The 21,148-nt window shown below is 45.9% G+C and overlaps 1 protein-coding gene across 1 annotated transcript in view; it reads right to left on the bottom strand.

Annotated features, from left to right (window-relative positions):
* The window catches only part of BEND3 (BEN domain containing 3), a 47,999-nt gene extending 29,961 nt beyond the window's left edge, over positions 1–18,038 (bottom strand). The window contains exon 1 of the mRNA XM_073627022.1: positions 17,789–18,038. The gene's annotated coding sequence lies outside the window, so the exon portion shown is untranslated. The remainder of the gene's footprint in view (positions 1–17,788) is intronic.
* Positions 18,039–21,148: the final 3,110 nt, after the last annotated feature.

Genomic DNA, 21,148 nt, shown 5'->3' on the forward strand with positions numbered 1-21,148 from the left:
ATATCAAAAAACTGCACCAAATGCAGTACATGAAGAAAAGAAAAAACGCTTGAAAAAAGCTGTTAGGAGCATTTTAGTAGCATTTAGGGTTTTTTTTCTCCTGGGAAAACACTCCCAAAAACACTTTTTTTTCTGCTCCTAAAGACTGAAGCTTGAAAAATGCTTTTAGCATAAAATGCTGTGCATGAACAAATAGGGTAAACACTATGAGGTTCTAGGAGCAGAAAAAAAAATGCTCATAATAGCTTCTAAGAGCTTAAAAAAACGCTAATGTGCATGGAGCCTTAAAGGAGAAGTACAGCCAAAGCTCATTTGGCTGTACAGAGTGCAGTTCGTTCTGCACTCCTGTGACCCATTTTCAGCAGACAGTGGGCTGAACCCTGCTGTTGGCTGACGTCAGGGAGTCGGTCCAGGCTCGGGAAGGATCGCGACCATATGATCAGGATCCGCCCACATGCCTGGACTGGCACCTGGCTCAGCCTTTTAGTGAGCCGCTGGGAGCCTGAGCTGGCCGCTCCCGTCCCCTCCACAGCACTCCAGTGAGTGGGGGGGGGCAGAGCAGAGGGCTGCTGACTGACAGTTAAGAGCTCTCTGCTCAGAGAGCCCTGAGAACCGAGTGATCGCGGTATTTGATTGCTCGGTTCTCAGCATTAGAGGCGGCAGGGGACAGATGCAGCATTAGATCAATGCTGCCTCCACCTAGGCAACTATGATTAAAAAAAAAAAAATCAAACCCCATACTTCTCTTTTAAGTGTATGTTACCCTAAATATTTTCTATGTGTGTGTTCACATATGTGTATTTCATAAATCATAATTTCTGTCATTTTCATGTACTTCTGAAGTACCTGGTTGATCCTGACAGTCACCTTTCTTTCTTGTTGTAAACTGACCACACAAAGCACAATAGCTGATCTGTGTTTAGCATGGTCAGTTTGTATCCTTCAGCTTGGAAGAGAACAGCACAAGGTGCAAGGATTAGCAAGTATTAAAAACAACACTATATTGTGTAGACATCTGACAAAAACCGTGTTCCAGTTACAGTTGCACAGAGTGGAAGGCATGTACAGAGGCAGCAATCCCAAAGACTTGATTGGCAATGTTCCACATGCACACAGTAAGTGACCAGGACCCGCTGATGGGATGGATACTTGGTGGCATCCACAGCCACCCGCACAAGCTGCTGACAGGGAGAAGGTACATGTCACTGGATGGAGGGGGCAGCTCGCTACGCGTTTCCAAGGCTCTGCATCCTTTTTCAAGCTGCTGACCATCCATCCCATCAGCGGGTCTTTGTCCCTTACTATGTGTATGTGGAACCATTGCTGATCCAGGGAGTGCGCAGGGGGCGGGGTTCTGGAAGGATGTCTATGGACGCTCTCCTAGAAATGGACAACCACACTGTAGCCATCTTTTGGCTATAGTGCAGTCAGCAAGTGGTTACGTAAAAAAAAGAAAAAAAAAAAAACCTTCTGCTTTTAGAACCACTTTAATAAAGTGTTAAATAGGAAAGTCTTCCTTAAAGTGTTTATAAACCCGAACATATACCCAGTGAAGTGAACAGCCTCAGATGATACACAGAGATGAAACAAATCCTCCTACAGAGTTTTCACTTGTTTATATGCAGTCTTCTCTTCCCTACACCCCTTCAAAAGGACAGAATCGTGTTACAATCCTTCTCCATCTGTTAGTATCACAGAGGAGGGGGCGGAGAGGCTGCAGTTAGTGTGTGAGAGCCGATTGGAGGAAAAGAACACATCCCCTCTTCACATAGCAGAACTGTGTTCTGAATAGACAATCTCCATGCTGAGTTCCCTCCCCGACACAAATTTTATCTCATGTGTCTGGAAAACTTGCCAGAAGCGATAACAGAGGAAAGAAGCACCAGAGACAAATGACACTTAGGCCAAGACCCCTTTCACACTGTGCCGCCACCGGCGTTATTTTTAGCACTGCTTATCGTCATTTTAGTGGCGCTATTCGGCCACTAGCGGGGCAGTTTTAACCCCCCCGCTAGCGGCCGAAAAAGTGTTAAAAGCGTATCGCAGTGCTGCCCCATTGATTTCAATGGGGAGCAGCGGTGGAGGAGCGGTGAGTCCACCGCTCCAAAGAAGCTGCTGGCAGGACTTTTTCTGACACCCTGCCAGCGCACCGCACCGCAGCGCTCCAGTGTGAAAGCCCTCGGGCTTTCACACTGGAGTGAATAGAGCAGCTGTTTTAGGGCGGTTTGCAGGCGCTATTTTTAACTCTATAGCGCCTGCAAAACGCTCCAGTGCGAAAGGGATCTTAATGTACACGGGACGTTTTTACAACCTCTCCTGAACGATTTAACTTGACAGATAGTAATCCACGTTTAAAACATCAATTTTGCCGCGTTTGCGTTTAAAAGCGTTTGAATTTTTTTTTTCCAAAATAGCCCAAAATGAAAAACGCCTATAAACGAAACGGGACTAAACGCGAGTTACCGCATTTAGCGCTTGAAATGCCTCTAAACTCAGCATCTGAACTCATTTTTTTGCTTTCCAAAAAGGCCTCTAAACTCAACTGCCTAAAAACGACATTAAACAAACCTGTGTATATGTACTGATAAGATAACATTTAGGGTTGTCCCGATACCGATACTAGTATCGGTATCGGCACCGATACCGAGCATTTGCCCAAGTACTTGTACTCGGACAAATGCTCCCGATGCCTGATCCGATACCTAGAAGACAGCTGTGATCGGCGCGTGGGGGAGTTACAAGATTCTCCCCCAGCGGCTTTAGTGACATACAGCGGTGATCGGTCACCGCTGACTGTCACTGCATCCTTCTCCATGCCCCCTCCGTTCCTCTGTCCCCCTCCGCTGTCTCCCTCCGTTACGCCTTTCCTCTCTCCTCTGTGCCTCTCCGCTGTCCCCCTCCGTTCCCCTCTCCTTCTCTGTCCCCCTCCGCTGTCCCCTCAGTTCTGCTGTGCCTCTCCGCTGTTCCCTCCGTTCTGCTGTCCTCCTCTCCTTCTATGTCCCCCTCCGCTCTCCCCCTCCGTTCTGCCGTCCCCCTCCTCCTTCCTTTGTGAATGGATAGAGTCAGCTGACTCTGTCCATTCACATAACTGAAACATTGTAATCTCTTGTGATTACGATGTGTCAGTTTATGAATGAAGAGGAGCCGCTGTCTTCTCTCCATTCATTTTCAGTGCAGCTGAGGCTGCAGAGAAAGGGACTGGGGAATCTCTATCCTCTGTCTCTTTCTCTGTCTCAAGGGGGAGATATCAGGGGTCTGTTAAGACCCCTGATATCTCACCATAGCCCCCCAACAGGGCTGATTACAAAACAAAAAAAAAAAAAAACAAAAAAAACACATATTGCAATAAAGAAAAAAAAATATTATTGTAAAAAATAAAAATTGTAAATAAAAAAAAAAAAAAAAAACAAAAAAAAAAAACCACACACACACATACACCGTTCACCCCCTCCCCCCCCATCCAAAAAAAGAAAGCACTGTTAAAAAAAAAAAAAAAAAAAAAAAACACTTTTACGTGACATTAAAAAAAAAGTATCGGTATCGGCGAGTACTTGAAAAAAAGTATCGGTACTTGTACTCGGTCCTAAAAAAGTGGTATCGGGACAACCCTAATAACATTGGATGAGTTCAGGGGCAGCTGAAAAAAGCAGCCAACTGCCTTGGAACGTCTGTTTACTAGCAGCGGTGTACATGAGGCCTTAGAGCTTTGGCGATAGACAAGTAAACACTACAGATATATGTGCTTTGTTCAGATTTTTACAAACATTTTAACAAGAGGTTTATAACCATTTTAACCACTTCCTGCCCGGCCTATAGCAGATTGACGGCTGGGCGGTGGTTCAGTTATCCTGACTGGGCGTCATATGACGTCCAGCAGGATAACAGCCGCCATGGCTCCGTGGGGGCTCGCATCGCGGCGGTCGGTGGAGCCGCTCTACCGAGCTTGGTAAAGAGCCTCCGGTGGAGGCTCTTTACCACGTGATCAGCCGTGTCCAATCACGGCTGATCATGATGTCAATAGGAAAAGCCGTTGATCGGCTTTTCCTCACTCGCGTCTCACAGACGCGAGTAGAGGAGAGCCGATCGGCGGCTCTCCTGACAGGGGGGTCTGCGCTGATTTGTTTATCAGCTCAGCCCCCTCTAGGATGCCCACACTAGACCACCAGGGAAGCCGCCAGGACCACCAGGGAAGGGGACAACATGTGGATGGCCAGGTATGTACCCCATGCCCATCCACATGTGCAAATTATGCCCGATCTGTGCCAATCAGTGCCCACAAATGGGCACTGACTGGTACCATTATATATCAGTGATGCCCAGCAATGCCACCCATCAGTGTCATCAGTGTCCATCCGTGCCACCTGTCAGTGCCCATCCGTGCCACCTATCAGTGCCACCCATAAGTACCCATCAGTGCCACCTATAAGTACCCATCAATGCCACCTACGAGTGCCCATCAGTGCCGCCTATGAGTGCCCATCAGTGCCGCCTATGAGTGCCACCTATCAGTGCCGCCTTATCAGTGCAGCCATATCAGTGCCCGTCATTGAAGAAGAAAACATACTTATTTCCAAAAAATTTTTACAGAAACAAAGAAAAACTTGTTTTTTTTTCAAAATTTTCGGTCTTTTTTTATTTGTTGCGCAAAAATAAAAACCGCAGAGGTGATCAAAATCAAATACCACCAAAAGAAAGCTCTATTTGTGGAAACAAAAGGATAAAAAATGTGTTTGGGTACAGTGTTGTATAACCGCGCAATTGTCATTCAAATTGCGACAGCGCTGAAAGCTGAAAATTGGCCTGGGCAGGAAGGTGTCTAAGTGCCTGGTATTGAAGTGGTTAAAAACCAAACCTAAACAATTTCTTCTGCTTTAAGGGCTTATTGACACGAGGGGCAGTGACGGAAATGCGTGCAAAATTGCGTGTTTTCCTGCACCACACAAAAACGCATTGCCTTTGAAGATGCGAGGGGGTACCATTAATACTTAATGGCACTCCCACGCATCTCACATTAGAGTGCATTTATGCCTCGTACCGCAGTACCATGGAATTTGGTGCAGTGCAATGTGAAAAATCGAACCTGAACTTTTTTTGCACATTTCATGTTCATAGGGCAGCCTACTGAAATGAATAGGTTGCCCTAAGTGCACCATGCGGGAACAGGCAAAAAGAAGTGAAAGCGCTCAAATGTGCCTCATGGTGTGAACAAACCTGCAGAGTTTCTTCAGCAACTCCTCTGCATCGTTTAACCACTTGCCGACCAGGCCATAGCTGAATGATGGCTACAGCGCGGCCGGCTAGTTCTGGGAGGGCATACGATGACATCCTCTCAGACTCGTGCTTGCCGTGGGCCCCCTGGGAAGCACCTGTGCATTACGGATCGGGGTAAAGGGCCGATGACAGCAGCCCTTTACCACATGATTGCTCCATCCAATGAGAGAGCGATCACTTGTCAACAAACCGATGTATGTCCAGTTCAGCTCTCTCCTCAAATGCAATCGGTACAGTGTGTGAGGAGAGGAGGGAGGTGGTGCAGCAGCGTGAGTGGGCTATCTCTGGAGTGCCCACAACGCTGATCTGTGCCAATTTATACCTCATCCATACCTCAAATATGCCCATCTGTGTCTCAAACCTGCCCATCTGTGTCTCAAACCTGCCCATCTGTACCTCATCCATGCCTCATACAGACTCATCCGTGCCAGTCCATGCCTCATCTATGCCACATTAGTGCTCATCCTGACGGTGCTCCCTGCATGTTGGCATGTGGTATCGCCATACTCAGGAGAAGTAGCAGAATGTATTTTGGGGTGTCATTTTTGCTATGTACATGCTATGTGTTGGAAATATCTTATAAATTGACCGCTGTGTTAAAAAAAAAAAAAAAAAAAGGGGGGTCATTTGGGGGGTATTTGTACTTTTCTGGCTTGTCAGTGTCTCAAGAAATGAGATAGGCCTTCAGTACATCAGGTGTGATCAATATTTTTTCAATGATTGGCACCATAGTTTTAGACTCTATAACTTTCACAAAGACCAAATAATATACACTGACTTTGGTTATTTTTACCAGAGATATGTAGCAGTATAAATGTTGGGCAAAAATTTATGAAGAAAAATTACTAATTTGCAAAATTTTATAACAGAAACAAAGAAAAATGCTTTTGTTTTAAATATTGGGTATTTTTCATTTATAGCACAAAAAATAAAAACCCCAGTGGTGATTAAATTTCACCAAAAGAAAGCTCTATTTGTTTGAAAAAAAAAATTCATGAGTACAGTGTTGTATGACTGAATAATTGTCACTCAAAATGTGAAAGCACCAAAAGCTGAAAATTGGCCTGGTTAGGAAGGGGGTATAAGTGCCCAGTGGGCACGTGGTTAAATACATTTTAGTAGACACAGCTAGAAAATAGCTTTCCTGACGCCTTCATGGCAGCACACACTGGGTTGTGACTCCGCCCCCACAACCTGACAGGATTGGTTTAGCTATAAAAGTTGAAGAGAGATGACCCCCACCATTCTCTTTTTTATCCTCACCTGACAAGATGGTTGGACATCGCAGAGCCTCTTACCGCATCACCCCAGCAGGTTCAAGCCTCTCCTGTTTGGAAGTCCCTCCTGTACAGTCTCTAAAGGAGCTTCTATGGAGGGAACCCCCACTCTGGTGGTCTCAGGGGCAGCAACATGGATTATCTGGCACAGAGTAAGCTTTAAAGAAGCTTCAGTTTGCAGTGGTCTCCACTTCTTAAAACCTCATTTCCCCTGTAAGTTATTTTTTACTTATCTTTTTTCCTGGAGATTCTTGTATTTCTTATATTTCTTATTCTGGGCTCTGTAGTCCCACAGCGCTCAGGATGGCCGTCGGCGCGTCTCGTTCCGCATTGCACATGCGCGGAGGAGTCAGATGGGGCCAGTTTACTGTTTTGCCAGCTCCCAACATGGCGCCGGAGCCGTCGCAACGCTTCTGCGCATGCGCGGAGCGTCATTTTTGGCGCGATGGCGGCGGTCTATTTAAAAAGGGCTCTGGCTTTTAAAAAACAGCAGTTTGGTATTCTGCTCGTTTTTACCTGCTCTTTTTCTGCATCCTGGAACAAAATTCTCTCTAGAGACTGGTAAGTTCTTCTTTATCCTTCCTGATCCATCGTTACAAGGGTTTTTTAAAAAAAAAAATAAATAAAATATAATAAAAAAATATATATATATATATAGTATTATTATTATCTAGGCATATGTATATATATATATATTTGTCCTCCTCTTTTAACCCCTTCCAGACTCTTTTATTCCTGCCTGCCTTCCTCCTCTCTGCTCATGGAGACCACTGCCCAAGCAGACCACCCACGTCCAGTAAGGTAAGAGGCTGTCCGTATGGTAAGTATTGAAGAGAGAGAAAAAAGAGCGCACAGCTGCTGACAAGACTCCTTCTATCAGTCCTTCCAGGTCTGAATCAAGACGCAGGGAGAGATCAAGCCATGCCTCAAGCAGAAGATCCCGCAGAAGCCGATCACGCTCCTCATCTCGACACAAGCACTCACGCCGTAGCCATTCTCGTCATGGCCACTCACGCCACAGTCGTTCTCGACGTAGCCGATCTCATCATAGAAGATCACCTTCGTCACATCGCAAGCAAACCCAGCACACTCGTCCCGCAGCCAATTGCTGCTGGGTATGTGGCGCTACTGCTTTGCCAGATAAATTAGTATGCCGCTCGTGCTTCAATGAAGCTACGAAGGATAGAGAATCAGACGTCAGGGAAGTAAACGGACCTGATTCGGGAATCAGTCAGAGAATCTATAATGGAGTCAACTGCACCCCTGCCGACCAGGTCAGACCCGAGTACTTCCATGGCTCCTCCTCGCTCAGCGATCGAGGCAGGGGCAGAAGAGTCTCCCTCAGAAAACGAAGATCCGGAAGTACCAACAGGTTTTGACTTCACCTTGGTCGAACCCTTTGCAAAGTCTGTCAAAGAGGCCATAGGTTGGGAAGAATCCGAGGAAATACCTCAGAAAACGCAGAAATATTTTCCGAACCTGAAGAGGGATCCAGAAACCTTCCCCTTCATTGAAGAGCTGAATGATTTAATCAAAGATGAATGGGAAAGATCCGACAAGAGACCTAACTTAAACAATAGACTTGCAAAGATGTATCCTTTAAGAGAACCTAACGTCACCTCCTTAATTAATGCCCCGGTGGTGGATGCTTCTTTAATGCGTCTGGCAAGACATGTCACCCTACCCATTGAAGATGCTGTCTCCTTCCGCGACATCCTAGATCGGAAAATCGACCTAGAACTCAAAAAAGCCTACTCCACAGCAGGAGGCGCTTGCAGACCAGCAGTCACCACGGCAGCAGTTGGTAGAGCCATTACAGGCTGGGCTGTCAATATTGAAAAATCTCTTCAGGGAGAGATAGACTTGGAGAAAGTAATTTCATCCCTCCAGGAACTCAAATTAGCAGGCGATTTTATCGCAGAAGCCTCCGTAGACATTATTAGGTGCTCGGCCCGGGCAATGTTAGCCTCGGTGATGGCAAGACGAGCTCTGTGGCTAAAACCGTGGGTAGCTGACGCAGCATCAAAAACAAATTGGTGTAGAATTCCCTATGATGGTTCCAATCTCTTCGGCTCCAAATTAGATACAGCAATTTCTAAAGTGACAGGGGGAAAATCGGGACTCATTCCCTCTGACAGGAGACCCAAGAGACCAAGAGGTCCTGCTTATAAAGGTAACCTTCCCGAAAGGTACAGAGAAGCCAAAACCTACAGACCAGGCAGAGAGTTTAAGAGAAACTGGAAGAACACACAGTCTTCCTTTCTGAGGATGCGAAAAACCAAGACCACCCCTTCTACCGAGCAACAGAAGTCCTTTTGAAGGTACGCCCGCCCATCCTCCAAGGGTGGGCGCCAGACTAAAGAAATTCATACAAATATGGTCAGAAAACATCAGGGACCATTGGACCATTTCTACGATCAAGTACGGTCACAGATGGAGATTCCTGAACAAAAACCCCAGGAACCACTTTCTGCCAACCAAACTCCCAGCTTCTCCAGACAAGAAAAGAATCCTTCTGAAATACATAATGGAACTAAAACAAAAGGAGGCAATTTTGGAGGTTCCACCATGTCAAAAAGGCAGAGGTTTTTACTCCCCTCTGTTTTTGGTAAAAAAGAAAACGGGGGATTTACGGCCAGTACTGGACCTAAAGAGACTAAACAAAAATATCAAGTTAGAAACCTTCAAGATGGAAAGCCTACAGTCCATACTACTAGCTGTGAATCTAGGAGATTGGATGCTGTCCGTAGACTTATCAGACGCCTATCTTCACATCCCAATACACCCTGCTTTTCAAAAATTTCTCCGCTTTTCAATCAAACAACATCACTTCCAGTTCCAATGCCTACCCTTCGGCATCTCATCAGCTCCCAGGACCTTCACCAAAGTTCTCCTGCCTCTCATCGCATACCTCAGAGAAAAAGGTCTAAGAGTACATCATTATCTGGACGATATACTTCTTCTAGCAGAAAGTCGCCAGATCTTGATACAACACCGAGAAATCCTACTATTAACTCTGCAAAAATTTGGTTGGCTGGTGAACTGGCAGAAGAGCAAGCTTCAGCCCACTCAGAAGATGATTTTTTTAGGTGCAGAACTAGACACCATCCTAAACAGAGTACAGCTTCCTCAGGAGAAAATCATGCCTCTGATTCAGAAAATTCAGAGGCTAATCTCGGCTACACACTTGCCAGCCAGAGTATGTATGAGTATCCTGGGTTCCATGTCTGCAACTCTGCCCATGATCCAGTGGTCTCAATGGCACACAAGAATCTTCCAGAATTCCTTTCTGAGGCAGTGGGATGGAGTATCAATGCTTCAGAGAATCTACATACACAGGTATGTGAAGCAATCGATGTGGTGGTGGACACGTCCCAAAAATCTCAAGAGATACAAACCTCTAGTTTCTCCACAACCAGAGGTGGTCACCTCAGATGCCAGCCAGCTAGGATGGGGAGCCCATTACCAGAATCTAGCAGCTCAAGGGCAATGGAAGTTCCAGGCTCATGGGATGGTATCCAATATACTAGAGCTCAGAGCGGCTTTTCAGGCACTCCTGGCCTTCACTCCATATCTGGTAGAGAAGAATGTCGTAATTCGAATGGACAACAAAGTCGCTGTAACATATATCCAGAGGCAAGGAGGGACGAGGAGTCGCTCTTTGATGCAGGAGGTACGTCCTATCATGGAGTGGGCTCAAGTACACCTAATAGACCTGAAAGCGGTATATGTCCCAGCAGCTCAGAACATGCTGGCCGACTATTTGAGCAGGGAACTGCTCTCAAACAACGAGTGGTCATTGAGCCAACAGGCCTTTTCCCTTCTTTCAAGAACCTGGGGAACACCAGAGATCGACCTAGCAGCCACACCTGCAAACACCAAATGTCGAAGATTCCTGGCAAGAGCAGCCTTCCCATCGGCCGAGGGGATGGATTGTTTGACCCATCCGTGGAATTTCAAGTTGGGTTACATTTTTCCTCCAGTACCCTTAATTGCAAGGTTCCTATCCAGGCTTCGGAAATCATCAGCAACAGTAATAGCCATAATTCCTTTTTGGCCGAGGAGACCATGGTTCACAACCTTACTACAGCTCAGCTTACAACAACCACTGCCTCTCCCAGTAACATCGGACCTCCTATCCCAGGGTCAATTTCTACACCCAGCTCCAGAGAGGTTACACTTGACAGCATGGAAATTGAAAGGACTCGGCTGTTAGAGCAGGGATGCTCGCAGGAGGTCATTTCTACTCTTCTACAAGCAAGGAAAAACACCACCAAAAAGACATACTCACAAGTATTGAATAGGTTTTGTTCTCTGGCCCAACAAAGAAAATGGAACCCAGTATCACCAGAGACACAAGTTCTGGAATTCCTTCAGTTGGGTATTTCCAAAGGCTTAAGCTCAAGTACTCTTAAAGTCCAGATTTCGGCTCTTTCGGCTAAAACAGGCATTAGATGGGCACTACATCCACTAGTGATTCAGTTCATGAGGGCTTGCTTAAAAATCAGACCTCCAAAGAAACCCACATTTCCAGCTTGGAATCTCTCCACAGTACTCGATGCATTATCTAAACCTCCTTTTTGGCCAATTGAGTCAATCTCACTTTGGAACCTGACTTTGAAAGTAACCTTCCTTATAGCCATTACATTCGCTAGAAGAGTTTCAGAACTTAAAGCGCTATTAATAACAGAACCTTACCTAGTCTTCTATCCCGATAGAGTGGTACTAAGACCCTCGGAACGTTTCACTCCCAAGGTATCATCTTCTTTTCATTATAATCAAGATATCAACCTTCCATCCTTTACTAACGACCAGGGTGAACCTCATGCATTGGATGTTAAAACTATTATTACCAACTATTTGGAAGCTACAGCCTCTTTTAGAAAATCAGATACTCTTCTCATAATCCCTCACGGTCCTAGGAAAGGTCATCCAGCAACTTCCCGAACAATCGCATCCTGGCTGGTCAACACCGTTAAGAAGGCATATTCGTCTCAGCAACTAGCCATCCCAGAAGGCATCAGGGCACACTCAACCAGGGCAGTGGCAACCTCATGGGCAGCATACTGCAGAGTTTCACCGGAGACAATCTGTAAGGCAGCTACCTGGTCGTCAAGACATACATTTACTTCTCACTATAAGATTGATTCTGCGCATCTAACTACAGCGGACTTTGGCAGATCCATTATTACAGCCAATTCCACAGCTCTTTAGAATAATAAAACTTTAATTGCACCCTCCCGACTGGCGAGTTATTTCCCAGTGTGTGCTGCCATGAAGGCGTCAGGAAAACGGAAAATTGTATACTCACCTTTCCGTAATTTTCCTTTCCTGACGCATCTTCATGGCAGCACACAGATTCCCACCCTGTCTTAAGATGATATATACTGAGAATGGTGGGGGTCATCTCTCTTCAACTTTTATAGCTAAACCAATCCTGTCAGGTTGTGGGGGCGGAGTCACAACCCAGTGTGTGCTGCCATGAAGATGCGTCAGGAAAGGAAAATTACGGAAAGGTGAGTATACAATTTTCCGTTATTTTTGCAGATCAAAGCTGAATAAGCTGAGAGCAGCCATGACTCACAAAGCAGGACCCTAGGTGTCAAACTGACAGCAGCATTTGTGGGGACTAAGGAGCAAAGGACTTGATAGGGTAATGAAGTACATCCTAGGTTCTAAACTGGTAAAAATAACTTCGTTTTCCTTTGGAGGTCTATTTATCTCTCTGCTGAGCATTAGGACATAATGGGGTTGCTTTACTAAAACTGAGAGTGCAAAATCTGGTGCAGCTGTGCATGGTAGCTTCCAGATTTGAGCCTAGGTTCACATTGGAGCGATTTGTCATGTAATTTGAGAGATCAAATCGCATAACAAGTCACAGCCTATTGGCGGCAATGGCACTGTTCCGATCTGTGCGATACCGATTTTGCGGCGTCGCACCAATTTACAAATTTAGTTCCTGCACTACTTTTGCTGATTTCAGATGCGTTTTCAATAAACATCTGTGTATGAAGCTACACAGGTGTCTATCAAGTAGCACCTGAAATCACGCTGACCTTGCTACTTTGAAATCGCACTACTTCAAGTGAATTCAATGTAAACCAGGGCTTAGGAGCGGATTGTCTACCATGCACAGCTTTACCAGATTTTCCACTCTTCAGTTTTAGTCAGGCTGCATTCACATCTGAGCATTTCAAAGTCATGCGTTTTTGCCGCGATTCTTACCGCAATTTTGTACAGGTCACCAATGTAAAAAGCAGAAAAATGCATGTAATCTGCCCAAAAGAAGCTCATGTTCATTTTTGAGCTTGAGGCGTTTTTCAGGCATTTTGCGTCAGGTGACAAAACGCTCAGATGTGAACAGGTGCCATTAAAATGAATGGAATTTTGCTTGTTGGGCGTTCTTCAGGCATTTTTTTGGGTGTTTTACAAGCGTTTTATGAGCTGAAAATGCTCAGGTGTGAATGCAGCCTCAATCAACCCCATTATTTCAAGCTTTACTATGCGCTGCATTAACCACTTAAGGACCGCCCACCGCATATATACTGCGGCACTGTGGCCCTATTGCGTGAAATGATGTACCACACATCGTTTCGTGCACGAGACACTGTGGGCTCGCGCGCCTGCTGCACAGCGGGGCTGCTGTTGCGCGGGTCCGGGGGCCGTGATGTTCGCCGGCCACCCGCGGTCACTCCTCGGAGAGGCAGAACGTTTTTTCAGGCGATTACAGTGTGATCGTCTGTTCCTAGTGATTAGAAACAGCATCTCTCTCTCTACTCCCAGTCAGTCCCCTCCCCCCACAGTTATAAACACCTCCCTAGGACACAGTTAAACCTTTGATTGCCCCCTAGTATTATTTATACAGTGATCAGTGGATATTTTTTAGCTTTGATCACTGTAATAATGTCACTTGTCCCAAAAAAAAAAGTGTCAAAAGGGTCCGCAATGTCGCAGTCCCGCTAAAAAAACCACGCTGATCACCGCCATTACTAGTAAAAAAATAAAAAAGTGCCATAAATCTATCCCCTATTTTGTAGACACTATAACTTTTGCCCAAACCAATCAATATACGCTTATTGCGTTTTTTTGTTTTTTTACCAAAAATATGTAGAAGAATACATATTGGCCTAAACTGATGGAGAAATGTTTTATTTGTTTTCTGGATATTTATTATAGCAAAAAGTAAAATATATTGTTTTTTTCAAAATTGTCAGTCTTTTTTTGTTTTATAGCGCAAAAAATAAAAACTGCAGAGGTGATCAAATACCACCAAAAGAAATCTCTATTTGTGGAAAAAAACGGACATCAATTTTGTTTGGGTATAACGTTGCACGACCGTGCAATTGTCAGTTAAAGCGATGCAGTGCCATATCGCAAAAAATGGCCTGGTCATTAAGGGGGTAAATCCTTCTGGTCCTTAAGTAGTTAAGGTACGTTGCCTTAGTACATTGGAATGCCATTCAAAATGAATGGCACTGCAATGCAGAAATGTAGGTTTTGTGCTTCACTGCAATACACAAGTGTGAATCGGGCCCCTTACAGTGTACCCCCAGTCATAATAGAAAAAAAAACAAAACAATACATAGCACTCCCTAGGAACATATTTAACCCTTTGATTGCCCCTGATGTTAACCCATTCCCTCCCAGTGTCATCAGTACATTGACAGTGCATATTTTTTAACATTGATCACTGTATTGGTGTCACTGGTCCCCAAAAAAAGTATCAAAAGCGTCACTTCACATCGGGCCATTTTGACATGCGATTTGACATGTCAAATCACTGGCTATGGCACCGTCCAAATTTTCCCAAAAGTAGTTCCTGCGCTACTTTTGGCGACTTTGGGGGCAGGAACCTGCACAGATGTCTCTGAAATCGCTCCTGAAGTCGGACTGACAAGTGGCTTTGAAGTCGTGCAAGTTCAGCTGAACTCGCGCAATTTCAAACCCACATCAGTGTGAACCTAAGCTAAGTTTCCGATTTGTCTACCGCAGACCTGCTATAAGTCGCTGATCACCACCATTACCAGTAAAAAAATTAAAATTCAATAAAAATATCCCATAGTTTGTAGACACTATAACTTTTGCGCAGACCAATCAATATAAGCTTATTGGGTTTTTGTTTACCAAAAACATGTAGCAGAATACATATTGGCCTAAATTGATGAAGAAATTAGATTTTTTACTGGATGTGTTTTATAGCAGAAAGTAAACAAATATTGCTTTTTTTTTCAAAATTGTCTTTTTTTTTGTTTTTTTATTATAGCACGAAAAATTAAAAACCGCAGAGGTGATCAAATACCACCAAAAGAAAGCTCTATTTGTGGGGAAAAAAAGGACATAAATTTTATTTGGGTACAACATCGCACAACTGCGCAATTGTCAGTTAAAGTAACGCAGTACCGTATCGCAAAAAACGGCCTGGTCATGAAGGGGGTAAAACTCCCGGAGCTAAAGCGGTTAACCACTTGCCACCCGTATAACTTACTTATATGGCAGCAAGGTGTCACTGCTCTGCCAGATCACGTACCTAGTATGTGATCTGTCACTTCCCGGTTTGGGGCGTGCATGTCGCCGCCACCCGCCGATCATCCATAAAAGAAGCAGAATGGCAGTCTGCCTATGTAAACAAGGCAGATCACCACTCTGTCAGTAGGGAAGGCATGGCTCCTGTGTTCCTGCAAAGCAGGGACATGGATCCATGCCTTCCCCTAGTAAAAGCACCTCCCACAGTACACTAAAACACTGGTTAGGCACACAGTCAACCCTTTGATCGACCCTGATGTTTAACCTTTTCCCAGCCAGTGCATATATTTAGCAATGATCACTGTATTAGTGTCTCTGGTCCCCAAAAAGTGTCACTTAGTGTCTGACTGTCCACCGCATAATAGCAGTCCTGCTACAAGTCGCTAATCGCCGGCATTACTAGTCTAAAAAATATATTATAATTTGCAGACGCTATATCTTTTGTGCAAACCAAGTCAAGTAGTTAAACACCACGGTCTACCTGAGTATTTTTGCTGACCATGTCCATCCCTTCATGACTACAGTGTACCCATCTTCTGATGGCTCCTTCCAGCAGGATAATGCACCATGTCACAAAGCTCAAATCATCTCACCACTGATTTCTTGAACAGGACAATGAGTTCCCTGTACTCCAATTGCCTCCACAGTCACCAGATCTCAATCCAATAGAGCACCTTTGGGATGTGGTGGGATGGGAGATTTGCATCAAGGATGTGCAACTGACAAATCTGCAGTAACTGCATGATGCCGTCATGTCAATATGGACCAAAATCTGAGGAATGTTTCCAACACCTTATTGAATCTATGCCATGAAGAATGAAGGCAGTTCTGAAGGCAAAAGGGGGTCCATCCCGGTACTAGCAAGGCGTACCTAATAAAGTGGCCAGTGAGCGTATGTCAATTTCCCTCAGTTTTGCCTCCTAAAAAAAACGCTGCAAGTACAGGAAAATACATGTTAATCCTGCCGGAAATCCAGCGTGCTCCAAACTTTCTGTAGGGAGCTGAAAATGCTGCCTTTGGTTTCCATATAACTATGCAGAACAATATTAAGTAATGATAAATAAAATAACACCCAGACAAAAACTGCTCAATAAAACTTAAACCAACAATTGTTGGAGTCATTGCTGGTGGTGGACGTATTGATAGGTCCATCCTGAAGGCAGGCCGTGCTTACCAAAAATATAAGCTAAGACAAACTGCTGGCCACATGTCCGTGGTGTGGCTATGAATCCTGTACAACAGTGATGGCAAACCTTGGCACCCCAGATGTTTTGGAACTACATTTCCCATGATGCTCAACTACACTGAAGAGTGCATGAGCATCTTGGGAAACGTAGTTCCAAAACATCTTTAGTGCCAAGGTTCACCATCACTTTCTGTAGAACATCCCTTTGGTGGTGGTCACCATCAGCACATTGGCAAACTATCAGGAACAATGCTCCAGCTGGTCGCAAAGTGGGTCTTACTGCTGCTCGTCGTACTGGATGTCTGTGTGGCACAAAGACTATGCAAGAAAAGGAGAACTAAAAATATTTCCTGCATAATTGGGGCGGCACAGTGGTGTAGTGGTAGCACTCTCGCCTAGCAGTAAGAAGGGTCACTGGTTCAAATCCCAACCACAACACTACCTGCTTGGAGTTTGCATGTTCTCCCTGTGCCTGCGTGGGTTTCCTCCGGGTACTCCGGTTTCCTCCCACACTCCAAAGACATGCTGGTAGGTTAATTGGATCCTGTCTAAATTGTCCCTAGTATAGGTATGAATGTGAGTTAGGGACCTTAGATTGGAAGCTCCTTGAGGGTAGGGATTGATGTGAATGTACAATGTATATGTAAAGCGCTGCGTAAATTGACGGCGCTATATAAGTACCTGAAATAAATACATAATTTACATAAAAAAAAAAAAAAAAAAAACCTTAAACCAAAATTAGATGCATAAGACAACGCCATCTCTGACGAAACGTGTAGGGTGGAGCCTACAATGGTGACATCATCACCTACGCTGACCTCATTGGATGGTCAGGACTGTTACTTTACAAGCCCGTAGGAATGCCATTCGAAGCCACGAACGTTTGTAAAGCCGGTTTTATTTTATTAACATGTGAGTGTGCATTTTAATCCTTTAATAAACTTTCACCATATAGTGATCTAACATTGAGATTGTTAACTGTAGCGATCATACACGGAGATTGCTGAAAGCAGCAATCGTACGAGGCCAAGTGCAGCAATCGCCAAGTGCAGCGATCGTACGCCGAGACCAAGTGCAGCGATCGTACAACGAGACCAAGTGCAGCGATCGTACAACGAGACCAAGTGCAGCGATCGTACACCGAGACCAAGTGCAGCGATCGTACACCGAGACCAAGTGCAGCGATCGTACAATGAGACCAAGTGCAGCGATCGTACAACGAGACCAAGTGCAGCGATCGTACAACGAGACCAAGTGCAGCGATCGTACAACGAGACTGCTAAGTGCCGAGCTCATACACTGAGATTGCTAAGTGGATGTATGCTATAGTGAAGCCTCTGCCAGTCACATGATCACTCCCCTCGGTTCGGCGGGCCGTGACGTCACGATGACAGCAGACGTCGGCCGTGACAATGGGCGCACGGTGCTCTCCTGAGTAGTCCTTAGTAAGCAGTGAAGTTGTGACAATGACACAGTGTGAGTGGTGAGGGAGTGCCCGCACAGTGTGGAGCAGCCGCAGGCATACGCTTACCTCGCATAGAGCCGTGTGCTAGGAATCCTGCAATGTTCCTGAGTGGCCCCCCACACGCTCCCTCCCGCCCAGGCCACGCTCTGTACACGGCTCCTCTCCCGGCGTGTCTCGGTGCCTTTGTGTGCTGCGTGTCCGTGCGTTCTCGCGTGACGTGACGGGACTCCGCATGTGTCATTTCCGCAGAAGGACACAGGAGACAGAGGAGGCTGCGGTGGGAACAGCCCCCTGCCCTCTCGCCACTAGACGTTACACAGTGCCACGGCGGGGGGAGGCACACACGGGGCCCTCACATGACTATTCACAGGACTCACCACAAAGTGTGACTGAAGGCATAGAGTGAGGGAGGGCTAGAACCTTCTCTGTGCCATCTCTATCCCATTGGGGAGATTTCACTTCTGTGTCAGAGCCATGGAAGTGACAGGAAAGTCACTGGTGTCCCCAATGAAAGATTTCTTTTCTATTCCTCTTCTGATGACAGCCCACAAGTTGGGATTTTTGCTCACTCCTGATGATATTAGTAAACATGAAAAGTAGACGGGGTATATCTCCCTAAGGATGGCCATACACACTCCAATGAAGGGTTCATTTATTTTCTGATCAAACTTTTCCAAAGAGAATAATCCATCTATAGTTGGCAACACATTCAGTCAATATGATACAACCAGGGATGTGGATCTGAATCAGTGTTTGGCTTGGAAAAAATCAGTTTGTAAATGGATAGGAAAAGACAGAATTCAGAGAGTAGTAGTTATTGATTCTTACAGGGCGTACACACGGTCGGACATTGATCGGACATTCCGACAATAAAATCCATGGATTTTTTCCGACGGATGTTGGCTCAAACTTGTCTTGCATACACACGGTCACACAAAGTTGTCGGAAAATCCGATCGTTCTGAACGCGGTGACGTAAAACATGTACGTCAGGACTATAAACGGGGCAGTGGCCAATAGCTTTCATCTCTTTATTTATTCTGAGCATGCGTGGCACTTTGTCCGTCGGATTTGTGTACACACGATCGTAAAATTTTATCTCCTGCTGTCCAACTTTGTGTGTCAGAAAATCCGATGGAAAATGTCCGATGGAGCCCACACACGATCGGAATTTCCGACAACATGCTCCGATCGGACATTTTCCATCGGAAAATCCGACCGTGTGTACGGGGCATTACTCTTACTTTTAGGGGGGGCGCAAACTGAAAAAAAAAAAAAAAAAAACCCATCAATTGCCACCACTGTGCCCGTCAAACGCAGCCACTGTACCCATAAATAGCCACCACTGTGCCCATTAAACGCTGCCACTGTGCCAATCAAGCTCAACCACTGTGCCCATCATACGCAGCCACTGCACACATAAATTGCCGCCACTGTGCCATCAAATGCAGCTACTGTAACCATCAATTGCTGCCAGTGTGCCCCATCTATTGCCGCCCCATCAATTGCCGCCAGTGTGCCCCATCAGTTGACACCAGTTTGCCCCATCAATTGCTGCCAGTGTCACCCCCCTTGCCCAGCACTTACCTGTCTTGGGTCAGTGCTGTCCTCCACGCTCCCTCCGAGTCCTCGATGTCTTCTCCCGTCCTCTTCTGCTATGATTGGATGCCTGATAGGCGTCCAATCACAGCGCCCGTCGCTTCAGCCAATTAGGTGACAGGTAACCAGACCCGGTGCACCTGATTGGTTGAGAGGCAGGTCAGTGTTAGGGAAGCTATTTATTCGATTCCCTAACACAGCACTACATAAGCAGCGGACACACAGCAGTGCACCTGCTGTTTACCAATTTGGAAGCCTATTGGAGCCCACGGCTCTAATCAGGACACCTATTAGAGCCGACGGCTCTAATCAGGCACTTCCAAAAACACCCCTGCCGATGTAATTCAGATGCCCGGCACCCGACAAGGGGTCGGACACCTGAATAGGGGGCAGCAGCAGTGACAGATAGATTCATGCAATGCATGAATCTATCTATTGGAGATTGACAGGTACAGGAGAGAGGGAGCGGCGCTCCTGCTCCCTCTATGGACACACCGCCACTGGTTGGGACCCTTACTTTTTCATATCTTTATAAATGAAATATGGTCTCGGATTAAAAGTAACATTTCAGGCTTTGCAGATGACACCAAGCTATGCAGTGTAATAACGTCCTTAGGCTGCATGCACCCTAGCTTAAAACTCGCTGCTTCTACAGGATTTTTATGTTTTCCCTGTAGAAGCAGATTCATTTTATCCTATGTGTCCATGCACATTAGGACATTTAGAAGCAGGAAAAAAACCCTTCTGGTTTGCATTTCTGATTGGAGCTTTCTGGCAGAAAACAACACAAAACTCGGTACAAAAACTGCTCTTCATGAGCGTTTTTTTTCTGCCAAGGGAACTGGCATTTTTTAAAAAGAGAAGTATGTTTTTTTTTTCCTGAATTATACTTACCTAGGTGGATGCAGCATCTGTCCGAAGCTGCATCTGTCCCCCCGGTGCCTCTACATTGAGAACCGAGCGATCGTACATCGCTGATCGCTCAGTTCTCATAGCTCCATGAGCAGAGAGCTGGGGACTGTCAGTCACAGCTCTAAGCTCTGCCCCCTCCTCTCTCACTGGAACGCTGGGCTGTGGAGGGGGCGGAGGCGGCTGGCTCAGCCTTTCAGTGGCTCACTAAGAGGCTGAGCCGGGTGTCGGCCCAGGGACCCGGCAGATCCCGACTCCGTGGTCGTGCTGACACGGAGCCTGGACCGACTTCTGTGACGTCAGCAGAGAGCGGACTTCAGCCTGCTCTCTGCTGAAAACAGGTCACAGGAGTGCAGAACGAACTGCACTCCTGTGATCCATAGGAGACGTACAGCCAAATGAGCTTTGGGTGTACTTCTCCTTTAAGCCCAGTGTGCATGGAGCCTTACAGGATGTCTCCAACTTCCAAGCCAACCTCAATGCACTATTTAATTGGGCAACTATGTGGCAAATTAGGTTTAATGTTGGTGAGGCCCGGTTCACACTGCTGTGACATGCACTCCAACTTTGAGAGCACATGTCACATCTCAAGTTGCACCCCATTAAGTGCAATGGAACCATTCTAACAGGCTCCGACAAAAGTTCCTGCACTACTTTTGGTCCAACTTCAGCATGACTTCCATTGACTTCTGCTAAAAAAGTCGTATGCAAGTCATGCTGAAGTCACACCTTTAAGTTCTGGCAGTGTGACCTGGGCCTAAATGTAAAGGTATGCACTTGGGGGCTAAGAATATGCATGCATCATACATACTAGAAGGAGTACAGCTGGGGAACAGTGGTGGCTGGTGCTTGATAATTCTGGGGAGGGTGGCAAACCATCGCCCTCGGCGGGAGCCGAGGCCATTCCGGGGATTGCTAG

This window comes from Aquarana catesbeiana, linkage group LG04 (genome assembly GCF_042186555.1).
Source record: "Aquarana catesbeiana isolate 2022-GZ linkage group LG04, ASM4218655v1, whole genome shotgun sequence".
NCBI lineage: Eukaryota > Metazoa > Chordata > Amphibia > Anura > Ranidae > Aquarana > Aquarana catesbeiana.